This window comes from Protopterus annectens, chromosome 11.part0 (assembly GCF_019279795.1).
Source record: "Protopterus annectens isolate FY-2018-M chromosome 11.part0, PAN1.0, whole genome shotgun sequence".
Taxonomy (NCBI): domain Eukaryota; kingdom Metazoa; phylum Chordata; order Ceratodontiformes; family Protopteridae; genus Protopterus; species Protopterus annectens.
Window position 1 is genome coordinate 1,447,660,730 of NC_056745.1, and position 13,936 is coordinate 1,447,674,665.

Genomic DNA, 13,936 nt, shown 5'->3' on the forward strand with positions numbered 1-13,936 from the left:
ATTTATCCTTCCTGGCAGGAATTGTGCTTGGAGATGTACTTGGTAAGTCAATGCTGTGTCCCACAAGTTCATGGCTAGTCTGCAGAGGGGATAGGAATGTGTGCCCCCTTGCTTATGTACCACATGACTGTGGTATTGTCCGTCTTTATCAGTAGTTGTCCTGGATGAAGTAGATCCTTGAAGGCTGTCAGGGCATTCTGAACTGCTAGCATCTCTTTTTGATTAATACATCGATGCATTTGACTTGCGGACAGTGTGCCCTGAATACATCTTCCTGCCATATGTGCCCCCCCAGGCATAATCTGATGCATCTGTTGTCAATGTCTGCCTGTATGTGGGCAAGGTGAATGGCTGTCCCGTGTTGTGGTGACAGGCTTTTGCCCACCATTGAAATTCCTGCTGCAGGTAGGGAATGAGGGTAATTATTGTTTCCAGGCTGTGGCAATGTTGAGTCCAAAACACTTTTTAGATACCATTGAAGTTTCCTCATATGCAGTCTTGCATATGGAATTAGCAGAATGCAGGATGCCATGAAGCCCAAAGCCTGCAGAATATTTCTTGCAGATAACTGGATCTTTGTTGCCAACATATTGAAGTAAGTAGTCAGTTGTCTGTGTTTGTCTGGCGTGAGATAAGCCATCTGGGCAGTTGTATTTAAGCTTGCACCCAGGAATATTATCTCTTGAGAGGGTACAAGTTTTGATTTCTTTTCGTTTACTGTGTACCTTAGGCCTGCTAGTAATGTTTTTACAAACGCCAGATACTGTGGTAGAGTGTCCTTGTTCTCTGCTTGAATAAGGCAGTCATCCAAGTAAGGATATATTTGAATTCCTCTGTCTGCAAAAAGCAATTACTGGTGCCAGGCACTTTGTGAAGACCCTGGGCGCAGTAGATAAGCCAAAGGGCAGTGCAGAGAATTGATAATGCATTGAGCCAGCTATAAATATGAGGTATCTTCTGCATGATTGTCTGATTGGGACATGCAGGTATGCCACTTTTAGGTCTAAAGTCACAAGCCAAGCCTTCTTGCCCAGCATGGGCAGAAGCTTCTGCAGAGTTAACATCTTGAATTTTGGAATGATAGACAGGTCCAGTATTGGTTTCCAGGTTTTGTCCTTTCTGGGCACCAAGAATAGCCTTGAGTAAAATCCTCGTCCCTGTTCTTGCTGTGGTAATTGCTGAATGGCCCTCATGTCCATGAGGGATGAAACTTGTTTCTGTGCCTCTGCCCATTGATTGCGTGGCAGGTCTGGCATACTGTTTGGCCTTGGCAGGGTGTGAAAATGGAACCTGTAGCCCTGGGATACGATATTTAAGACCCATTTGTCCTGAGTGATCATGTGCCAATTTTGAGCAAAAAGTGCTAGTTTTCCCCCCAGGAGAGCTGCCAGAAGATAAGTGCTTGGTACTGGCAGATGAAAGTCATTGAGACTGCTTCCTGTATGGCTGTGATTTTTCTTCACCACTTTTGGAGGTTGAAGCACCCCATTGTTTAGGCCTGTATGAGCCTTGGGGCTGTGATCTGCCTCTGGGGCATCTGTATCTACCTCTTTGTGGTCTGATACTGGAAAGGACCAATTCTTTGCAGGCCAGTTCCTGCTAAATCTGGGAGGCTGTACCTGTAAGAAATCCTTGACTGTTTGCAAAGATTTAGCTTTGTCCTCCATTTTCTTCAAAACCTCTTCTGCTTTAACACCAAACAAGGTATCATGTTGTAATGGAGCATCTAATAATTTTGCTTTAACATGATCAGGCAGATTCTGTTCTTTTAACCAAGCATGTCTCCTAATGACAGAACCTGCAACAGCGGCCCTGCAAGAGGCCTCTAGAGAATCAAAACCACATTGCAAAGTATGCGTTCCTACTTGTTCAGCAGCATGCAATAAATCCTGCATTTCTTTGTTTTCAGCACATTCTGAATTTGTCAACATTTTTTGTTTAAGCAGTGACATTAGATATTGCTGATAAGCATATGAAATTGACAATTTAAAGCTCTTACAGCCAAGGTAGCAGAAGTATAAATCTTTTTCCCCCATCTGTCCAGGGCCCTTGAATTCCTATCAGAGGGTATAGGGTTTTTTGCAGTGGACGCCTTGACCCCTTTGGGACCCCGAGAGATAGTTTCTGGGTCTGCAGCAGGGCTTTCATAAAGAAATTTATGTGAATCAGGAACCCTGTAGAATCTGTCTGGCTTAACAGGAGCTGGTGGCAAAGAATCAGGAGATAGTCCGGACTCTGAAAATACATAATCTACAATGTCTAAAACAGGAGGAATAGCAAGGGGCCTGTGCTGAGGTAATAAAAGGAAGTCTCAGAGTCATTTCTTGGATTCTGAGTAATCTTGGCTCTCCCAGTGGAAATGCTCCCTCATAGTATGCAGGGTTTCCCCAAAAGAATAATCCTCAGGAGGAGAGGCTGAAGGAATAGATTCTTCAGCATCAGAATCCTCATAGGGAGGAAGAGAATATTCCTGGTCAGACGAGGAATCACAGGAAATGGAAACCTGATCTGAAGATGAATATTCTATCTCTTGCCTAGGCCTCTTATCAGGAGGGGGATGGGAACCCCTGATCAAAGTAATTAGGTCTTCGGCCATTTTAAGCATCTGTTTTTTAGGCATGGAGGCCTGTCCAGGAGAATGCTGTACTTGTTTCTTTGTCTTTAGAGCTGCTTTAGTCTTTGCCTCTGAAGCTCAAGTTGGTTTTACATATAACTGTGTAGGCCTGAAAACACCCTCAGAAGCCGATGCCTGCTCAGCGGTTCCGGACACATCTGAGGGAATAGTTTCCGAGTGTCCAATACCTTGAGTTTCCAACAGCCTAGTCAGCTCCACGTGGGAGTTGGAAGCGGCCTGTGGCTCTGAGGTAGTGGGCGTCAGGGGCTGCGAAAGCACCTCACTGAGAACCGGCGACAGGCCTAGCAGAAGCCTCATCGTCAGTTTTGGACCTCAGGTGCCTGTCCTTTTCTTTGCGCTTTTTATAAACTCCGGTAGTCGGTTGCTCCGAAGGCATTATATAGTTAAATCTTCTGCCAAAATAATGAAATGCAAAATCGTACCGACGCTTACTAGTGCGTTGGTTAAATCTAGCACAAAACCGACAACTAGCAATGTCGTGGTCAGCGCCTAGGCAAGGAATACAGTAAGAATGAAAATCCGTATGAGGTATTTGCTTCCCACAAGAAATACAATTATTAACTTTTCTGACATCGGTCTGGAGCAAGAAAAAAGTTTCCCCAACAGGGTACTTATCTTTAATGAAGACTTTGAATCTGAAATTCGAATTTGAAAATCTCAGGGGTCGGCCGAGCGGCACTTGTGAAATGTGTTTGCTTCAGGCACCGCACGGCAAGAAAGATTGAAGAAAATGGCGTCGGCTGCATCTTTTATACCCCTGGCGCACTGACGTCAGGGAGGAGGTGACAGCAACTGACGCCGGACCTAGACTTTGGAACTCGGGCCGACTGCGGGTAGCCTGCCAGCAGGATAACCCAATTGTAATGACTGCAACAGTGAAACACGATGAACATCACTAGCTTACCCAAACAAAATTATCAGTAGCTAAGAAATCAACCCAAGAGACAAACTAAACTCGATAAACAGAATTATATCCTTAGTGCCCAAAACAAACATTCAAAAGACCCTCAAAAGTTCTGGCATGCTATCAACTCCCTACTAAAACTAGGCAAAACTACCACTCCCGCTCCCAGCTCTACCAATAATACTACAGACATAGCCTCCCAATTTAACCACCACTTCACAGACTCTATCCTGTTCCTTATCCTCCAAACTATCCACAAATAACCATACATATATCCCAGTCAAAAACCCTGATATCTCCTCCTTTACTCTCTCCCTACCTCTACAATTAAACTCCTCCAAAAACTGAAAACCCATCACCCTTGCTGCTGACAATTTACCTGCCAACTTCCTAAAAATAGCTGCTGAATCCTTATCTTACCATTTCCATCCTTAACAAACACTCCATACAAGAAACCTATATCTCTCAACTATGGAAAATATCATATATTATTCCTCTTCACAAAAGTGGGAACTCTTACAATTTTTCTAACTACCATCCCATAGTCATCCTATTCCCCTTATCCAAAGTACTCGAGAAATGTATTCACTCCCAAGTTATGAAATTCCTGAACTCACACAATCTCCTCTCCTCCACACAACACGGATTCCGGCATCATCATAGCACAACAGTAGCCCTTCTCTATTTTACCAATCTGGTTAACCAACACAGAAACAACAACTTTGTATCTGCAATATTCTTAGATCTATCCAAAGGCATTTGACATGGTATCACATACATTACTACTAGACTCCATGACCTCGCTATCCTTTGCCTCTTCAACTATTGCCTGGTTTAGAAGCTGTCAGACATTCAACAATCTGTTCAACGGCGAGGCGCACTATCTACCTTGCTTCCAACTACTATAGGCGTACCACAAGGCTTAATATTAGGCCCACTTCTCTTCTCTATATTTACCTCCACTCAGTATGCTACACTTATACAGTATGCAGATGACTCGACTCTTATCTGCTCTGCACCATCACTCACCACTTTACAACAACTCACTCAGGAATCCTTTACATCTGTAGAAAGTTGGATTACTCAGATCCAACTTATCCTAAACCCCAACAATACTAAACTGCTACTATTCACTCAAAACAAAACTATATCCTCCCCTCTCCCCTTTTCAATCACTTCCAAAAATGGTACTAGCATCTTTTCCTCTGACCACACCAAACTCCTTGGCGTAGAAATTGACAAAAACCTACTCTTTGATGTCCATATTTCACAAACTATGGAAAAAGGTCCATAAAACAATGGGAACACTAAACAGACACAAGAAATTCCTCTCTGATCTGGCACGGATTACCATAGCCCAAACTCATCTACTGTCCACTCTAATGTACGCTGCACCAATCCTTACCCAGATCAGAAAACTGGATCTTGACAGACTTGAGTCATGTTATAATAAAATTGCCAAGTTTGCCAACGACTCCACCTTCAGAGCCCATCACTGTCAGGCTCTAAGGGAACTTCAATAGCTAGAACTTCGCCAACTACTCAGTTATCACCAACTAATCATTGGCTACAATATTGTGAAATATCCTGATAGAATTCCAGCACTAAGCCACCTTCTCACTCACTACATATCAAACCGCTCTCTCCACTCTTCTGACAAATCACTCCTCTGTCTCTACGGCAAGCAACTCTGCAGGGAAAGCATTGTTCTCTCATAACATAGCTATAAACTGGAATAGCCTCCCCCCTACTCTGACTTCTGCCTCTTCCACTACACAGTTCAAAAACTCACTTAAAGCATACCTGATGAACTCCTGGCTATGTCCATGCATTACATAACCCTCTTTTCATCCACTCCAAACGTCTGTCTATTCCTATTATACCTACTGTTAATTTGCTACAGTTTCAGGAATCTATACTGCTGATTTGAAATGTTACATTTCTCTACATTTAACCATGCTATTTGTTTCTGTGTTAATATTCTTTTACGATTGTATATATGCTTTATTAGCATCATGTGCTTAACTATATTTACTTACTGTGGAGCTTTTCTCCCCGGGCCTCCACTGTAAATGGACCTATGTTCAGTCAGACTATCCCAGTAAACAAATGTAAAATAAAATAAATAAGCAGAATGCAGGAGGATGATGGGAGGGTGATAAGTACCCACTGCAAAACACTCTACAGCATATTAATTGTTACTGTGAGCAAATCATTATACCCAACTTCAAAAGCCCTCTGCAGTGGTAACTAAAGAAACCTTATACAATGAAAATTAAAGCTGCCTAGTAGGTGAAAGGTGTGAAATGGGCAAGGGCATAAGCTCAGCAGTCTGAAAATTCGACTCTCTGTGAGAGCCATGATGCAATAAATCTGACAATGCAAAATTTAATCTGTGATTTTAGTAAACAGTGAATTCTAAATATTGCTGTTAAAAAGTTTTAAAGCATTTTACAGAGGGGCTTCACCCCTACAACCCCATGCTGCATCTCCCACACCCCTACAACTTGCACATACTAACTCTGTAATCACTATACCGTGAAGCAGAGGGAATATTCTGAAAACACAAGACTTTGTATGTACTCTAACCAATTCACAAGTCCTGCAGTTATCATTCTCAGAATTTCAACAGGCAGTTGAAAAGCTTGTAATGCCCCAGTACCAAAGGAATCCTACTCCAGAAATCATGGTACAACCAGCAATGCCTGATGAAGGTATGAACCAATGATGATGTGGTCATACGGCAAATGTTTACAATGAAGACTCTTCTGAAGTACTGGAAGGAGTCTTTCTTCTGGTGGAGAAACCTTTAAACTGAACTGGAGAGCAAATCACATTGCAATGAATAATCCTGGCAAGAATCTGCATAGCTGATACAGATCCCTTCCCTAGGAGAGAAGGAGAAAACATTCCATCTTCCTGAACTTGTGCACCGTGATCAGGTAAAACCTAAACAAGTTGTGCACATATCCAAGGTAGGAAGGGCATCTTCTCCTCTGATTTTTTTCTCACTGGCCATGACGTACCCCAGGCCAGGCTGCAGCCTAGTTACACACAATTAATTGCCTTCCTGCCACAGAACCTACTTTAAAGGAACCTTCCTCTCACCAGAAGGATGAACTCAGACTCTGATGTTTCATCCTTCTCAGAAACAAAAGCCTGATACTTGACACCCATTGGAAAGGAGTGCCTTGAATTACCAGACACTCAAGAGCTCATACATGAGCACAGCTCATGACTTTAAGACAGTCAGTCCAAGCACAACTTTCCCACAAGGATGAAGAGACCTATATTAGGTTAGACACTGACATACAACTGAGGTCTAATGGGAGAAGTCAGGCATGTGTGACTCAAGACCCCAGCAGCAATAAACAAGTGCCTGACCTCTCATGCTCAGGCCACAGACTCTTGAAGAATCAGCCTGCAAGCAGTCCAGGTTGGGCTGGGAGGATAACCCAAGCAGAAGTCGTCTTGCCCACAAGTACCTCCTAAATCTGTGACAAGATGACATAATTGGAGACTCCATGTCGTCAGGTTGGGTGGACACATTACAAATATTCCAGGATACATCGCCAACAGTGCAACACTTCCAGGACAGAAGTCCCTCCCTCACAGATATGGAGGGCCAAAGTGGAACAGAGTCCCAGTCAGTAGGAAAAAATCTTAGGAGAACCAAGAAAATATGGCCCTAACTTTAGAAATACAGATTTCAGACAGTTATCCAAACAAAATATCAAGCAAAACTCTGACCCACTCACTGAGCAGTGATAGCAATGACACAATCTTGTACACGCCTCATGAGGAGCCTCTTCCCACCATTTTTTGTCAATATATAAAATCATCCAGCAAAAACTAAATTTATTTATTTATTTATTTTCAGTTTGATTACCGGGGAAGTCCACTGGGCCAAGAAGTGCCCATTTTCAGTGGAGGCCTGGGGAGAAAAGCTCCATGTGCAATACAGTACAATAAAGGTTACAAAATACAAAAAAGGTTACATAATGATTGAGATGAAATACAAGAGTAAGATTCATACATTTAAAAAAATAGCAAGTGTAATATACATCATGAGACAATTTAAAAAAAGCAAAACACATTTTTTTTTTTTACTCTTAGGAAGTTCACAATATTTACAAGCTCGGAGTTTATTTAAAGTCAGCTAGTTCAGGTTCTTTAGAGAAATTAGAATAAGGTTAAGAGTATAGTAGAGCAGGAGGATGGAGAGCTTATTGGGAAGAGTTATGTAGGGTGAAAGCAGGAGCATTTCCATTTGGAAGATTGGTGTAGGAAGAGTTGGTTTTTGAAGGATTCAATGTTGTATAGTCCTAAGAGAAGGAGGGAGAGAGTTCCATTTTTTACCTAGAGAGAAGGAGAGTAGAAGCGGGCCGGCGGGACGTTTGGGTTTGTGAATGGAGATTAGGTTTTGGTGTTCAGATCTCAGAGATCTGTTTGGGATGTAAGGGGGAAGAATGTTCTTTAAGGCTGGGCATTTATCAGGGGAGAATATTAATTTGTGAGTGCAGGTTAGTTGGAGACAGCCTAGGTGGTTAGGGAGTTCTAACCAATTCAGAGATTGAAGGCAGAGGCAGTGGCGAGTTGATGTTTTGGATTTAGTGGCAAATTTGGAGATCTTATTATAGCAAGTTTCAAGTTTAGAGGTGTTGGAAGTGGACAGATTGGTTAGGAGAGGGGCTCCATAAAGAAGAGAAGGTAGGAGGTAGGTGATTGCGAGGGTGTGGCTAGAGGAGTTGGAAAGAAATTGATTGTTCCTATATAGCATACCTAGCTTTTGGTGGGTTTTCTTTATGCTATGTTGAATGTGAAGATCGAATTTGAGGTGTTCGTCTAAGGTAATGCCAAGGAGTTTTGCAGAGGGGACTACTTCTATCGCAGTGTTTGATTGGCTTAGGACATAAATGTCATGGGAACATGTTATGGCTAACCAGGCCATTCCATGGCTCTCACTTGTTAGATTTATTCTGGCTATTTATGAGGCCTTGGGCAACAGATGATGAAAAAATAACTTATTTATAAATATACTTTTATTGTTTCACTGTACTACTATCCTCTAAAAGGTATACTCCATATGGGATTCTAAGACACAGGTCAAGAGCAGAGGTGAAGCTGCAAAAAGAAGCATTCTTGATGATAGACTTCACAGGATCCTATCCAACAGAGGGATTTCAGACTATAATACTCAAAAAAGCTACTATTACACAAACAAACTTACCAAACAGACTTCCAAATGGTGATTCCATACTGAATTCAAATACTTGAGATATTACGTAGAACACTAGAAGGCATGCAGAAACAGCTACAGTCAGCTTTATGAATCCTGTGGGCGAAAAAAAAAAAAGAGACCATCAGAAGACCATCAACTAAACTAGTAAGTGATCACTTTGGGCAATTCTTGTATCAATTTCAGCACCTGTGAAAGGTAGGTGTATACCACGCTTGTACTTTAGAATATACATTGGTCATCGTTTCAAAAATCAAATATCCTTTAACTTTAAAATAAAACATGAAAAACTGCATACTGTAGTGGAATATTCTGATATTCCAAAACTGAATGAATTTAGCTAACTGATTAAATAAAGGCCTAGCTGTCATATTTCACTACTGATACATTCAACCTGGCAACTATAGAATTGCCACCCTATTTCCCTTATTGCAGTCATTAACCATGACTGTAAACTGCAAAGAACAGTACAAGTAAGAATCACAAATGTGCCTTAAAGACTGCCTCAAAAAGATACATTTGTTAATACATCTATATTCGGTGCACATCCACCATCCATAATACACACTTTCACATTCTCTGCAGCATTCAGTGAGGAGGTATTCAAAGTCAGGTCTCCCATACTACTTTGAAGTAATTCCACAATTAAATCGGAGAACAAGCAAATGGAAGCAATCAATAATTATTCTATTATTAAAAGGAGCTTACAGACTTCAACCTAAAGTCACCAAATGGGTTTTACATGCTAAAATGACATGCAACCAGAACTTTCACAACAAAACATAATTAACTCAGCATGGCTTCAGATCAGGAGACAGCAATTCAAAATCACTTGCTCACTGAGCACATCACATAACCAACAGTGACAATGGATGCAACATTGTTTCTTGATTTTCTAAAACTTTCTAATTCACACAAACCACTCAGGAGATGATGGTACCACAGAAACCTGTGCATCATATACCCCTAGTACAACAAATATAATTGAACGTCCATGTAGTGCAGAGATTCATTCCAATATCTGTTAAAAGACAACCTAGTTCAGCACTGCTCTAGTGCAAGACCTGATCTTACACTCAGAAGGATGCTTAAAAATTAAACACCCTTTAACAATCTTAAGATCACGTCTGGCACTTGGCTCTAACATAGACATGTCCAACCTGCGGCCCTCAGAGCTCTTCCATGCGGCCCTCAACCTCTAACTGCAACATCGATGTACGCATGCCCCAAAACACTTTTTGTTTTGTGTTTTCCACTCCCGTGACCAGTAACGCTAATGTCGGTGTGCGCATGTGCCAAAGCACCCTTCTAGTTTTGTTTTTGAGCCAAAAAAGGGTCAGTGTGTTTACGCCACTATTTTGCGCTGAACAATCAGTGAGTGTGTGTGTGTGTGTGTGTGTGTGTGTGTGTGTGTGTGTGTATGTGTGCATGACAGAGAGACGTATGCACAAAGAGGGTAACAATGATCAGTCTATCTACTGAACACAAGCAAATTAGCTCACAAATATATTGTAAGTTAAAAGTACACTTTCATTAAATTGTGGCTTTTCTGACAGGGAGAGTGTTGTATTGAACATGAACTCATATCTCTTAGTTGTATGGATTTTCAAAGAATGTCTGGATTTTTGCCTCATCTTCCAATTTGTGTCTTTTGCTTAGGAAATAAAGGTAGTCATCCAAGGTAATGCAGTTCCAGGGCGTAAGAATGAGACAGCAGCCTAGGGTTAATGGGTCAGTAGTGGACTGACTATGTGGGACTAGCATATAAAGCAAAAAAGCACCTAGTACTGTATTTTCATTGGTGGGTTCTAAGCAGTGGTAGATTGGACAACAGTAAGCATAGCTTTGGCGGATCATCAATACTGGCAAATCAAGTGGGCACACTGTCATTTTTTAAATGTTGGGGGGTTTTAGTGTGTATGCATGTGCTTATGTGTTGGGAGTGCTGCAACAGTAGATGATTATTAAAGACAGAGACTTATGGACTGTGGAGAATATGTTTCTTTGTTTCAAAAAGTACAGTTTTGTACCTACCATAAATGTAGATGTTTCCATTTCCATTGTTGCAGTCTGACTATTGGGTATAGTCGTCGTACCCCGTACCAGAGTATAAGGCTGGAGAGAGCAGTTGGGGCAGGCGCCGACGCCAGCACGTCAGGGTACTACTGGCGTCGATGCCGCATGGGTACTCGCAGTCTTTTTCTTGCCCCAGATGTCAGAAGAAAGACAAAAGACAAGTCCCAAAAAACTCCTAAAACCAAAAAAATGTACAATATATAAACAATATATAAAACCTGATATTTGGGTACACATGCCAAAAGTAGATTTTTTAAGACATAGCTTCTTGCCATTTACAGTGGATGGATATTTACATTTAATGGACAATGCCAGCAGTATTAGAGTGGGCCTGTGGAGTTTTGAAGGATGCCAAGTCTACCACTGCCAATGTCTTGTAAAGTGACCTGGAAATGGATATTGGGATGTTACTGAAAAAAATATAGTAAGTGGGCTTAGAAATATAGTTTAATTAAACTAAGTTTACTTTCAATTTACAGGCCATAATTTAATTTATTTCAGCTAGTCCAGATACTGGTAGATTGTATACCATTAGACTTAATTAGGGAGAGCTGTCATTTTTGGGAAACAAGCAGCCCTAGTTTCAATGAAAGCTCTGTGGTTGCCTGCAGGTAGGAAGTTGCAGGATGTTGATGCAATGTGTTTTATTTATTTTTAATGCATTTGTCATTTCAAAGCATGTTTTTCTTTGTTGCAAAAGAAGGCAGGACTGAATGAGCCACATAATGTTTAACTGACAATAATGGGATAGAAAGATTATAAGTGATGTATGATGTTTGCAGTTACACTTGTTTCAATGGTGTCTGTGATGCATAACTATTTTTGGGCCAGTGTCCCACTTTTATTTTTCGCTTTGTCCAGATTTCTTGCACTAAGGTTGAGAGGTATGGTTCCATACTAAATCAGAAGTTGTTTTTAGCTTGGAAGACTTTTCAGCATAATTATGAAAAACAGAGCCTTTTTTATAAGAGGAATCCCTGAAAACATCCAGTATGCAGAGCTAATACCAGCCATAACACAAATATTTGAAATCCTGTTAAATGATGCTGATGGGGTGAAACAGATTGTAATAGAAAGGGCACACAGAGCGCTGAGAGAGGTACAAGCTTCTACTATGCCTAGACCTGTATATGTTAAGATATTGAACTTTCAAGATGTTAGCAAAATACTGTTTACTGCAAAAAAAAAATGGTGGCTATGTTATGTGGAAAAATCTTAAAATATTTCTGGCTCAAGATTTACCATTACAAGTAAGGCAGGCTAGACAGTCTTTATCTGCTTACTGTAAATTTCTGATTGATAAACAAATTAAATTCTAGATGAAATACCCCAATATGCTTACATTTATGGTGGATGGCACTAAATATTCTGTTTCCAATAAAAATCAGGCAAAAGAAGGGTTTCTGAAAGTTTTTAAAGTTCTACCTGCATCAGAGGGCTGAAAAGAACTTCCATTGAGACTGGCATGTTCCTGTAGTCAGATCCAGCATGTATTTTACCTCAAGGCTTTTCTAATCCTTTGTTTCTTCACTAAACTGTTCAGGCCTCTGAAAAAGTAATAAAACTGTTTGTTTATGCTAATCTGAGGGTCTGCTGTCTGGTTTCCAGACTTTTATGACCTCCAAGGTCTATTTCCATTGTGTGGTAAACAGGAAATGCCTGGATTTCAACTGAGAGTGTCGATTTGGATGTAACACTTCTTGTGGTCCTGCTGTGAAAGAGGTCCCCCGTCGTGAGTATTTCTGATGGTTTCCTGGCTTGAGAAGACAAAGAGAACTGTAAATAATATGTTAATGTTCTTTTTATAACGAAATAACATTACAGTATGTACTTAAAGCACATAATAACATGCACTTTTACTATTTTTTTCTTCTTTTATAGGTGTGAACCAAAATATTTTTTTTTACTATATGCAGTGAGCGGCAGGCACTGTGTAGGGTACAGATTTAAAATGTAGGATGCATTTTTTTTTTCTCTCTCTCTCCTCTCGTCTGTAAAAAGTTTATGTACATAATGATTGCAACAAAACAGATACTTAGGGTAGGATAAAATAAGTACCCAATCTACTAAAACTTTCCTTTACACAGTAATAACCTTAGAAATGAGATTTGTTTAACTAATAGTTAAACCAAAGCTGTAGTTAAGTAGCAGTGTTTGGTAGGGAATGTGTAGTTTAGACTTTGATGTAGATATGCTAGAATATATAGGTTGTAAGTTTAGGAAATGTTTTAAATGTTATTACCTGAAGTTTTTCAATGTGTTGGTGTGTTTAACCTTGTTTATATTTTCTCTTATACAAGACCTATATAAATCCTGGTCCAGGGGTAAAGTGGGTAAGCACTGGTTAGGGACGGGATGTAGGAAATGCTTCCAGATTAGATATAGTGTACAGTCAATACATGTCAATTTGATAATTCCCCTCTTATATTATTTGATACCAAGACCTGCGAATGTGGGAGTTGAACTCATGGAATGTTAAAGGGCTCCAGAACTTGAAGAAGAGAAAGCTGTTGCTACACATATCATTACAGGACAAAGTACTGTTTGTATTTCTACAGGAAACACATTTGATGAATGAACAATGGAGTGATATTAGAAAAAAGAACTGGATTAGAGAGCTAGTGACATCAGAAGGTAAGACAAACAGTGTGGGAGTGGCTATAATTATCAAAACCCAATACAAAGATAGGATTTTAGACTCCAAAGTGGATCCAAATGGGCGATGGTGTTATGTGATTTTATCGGATAATGCATTTGATAAACCTATCCTACTTTTGAATATATATGCCCCATGTAATGATCAACACAGTTTCATAGCATCATTATATCCGATATTAACACAATATGATGGTTATTATTTTGTTGTGGGTGGGGACTGGAATACCTATCAAAATCCAAAGTTGGATAGGTCTTGTCCACAAAGAGCATTTAATAAGCAGGCCGGGATAGCATTAAATGATTTTAAGGAAGATTTTCAATTATATGACCCCTTTTCTTATTCACAAGATATTAATAATGCAAATAAATACACCTTCTATTCACCATGCCACAAAATGTGGGCTAGAATAGATTACTTTTTGAT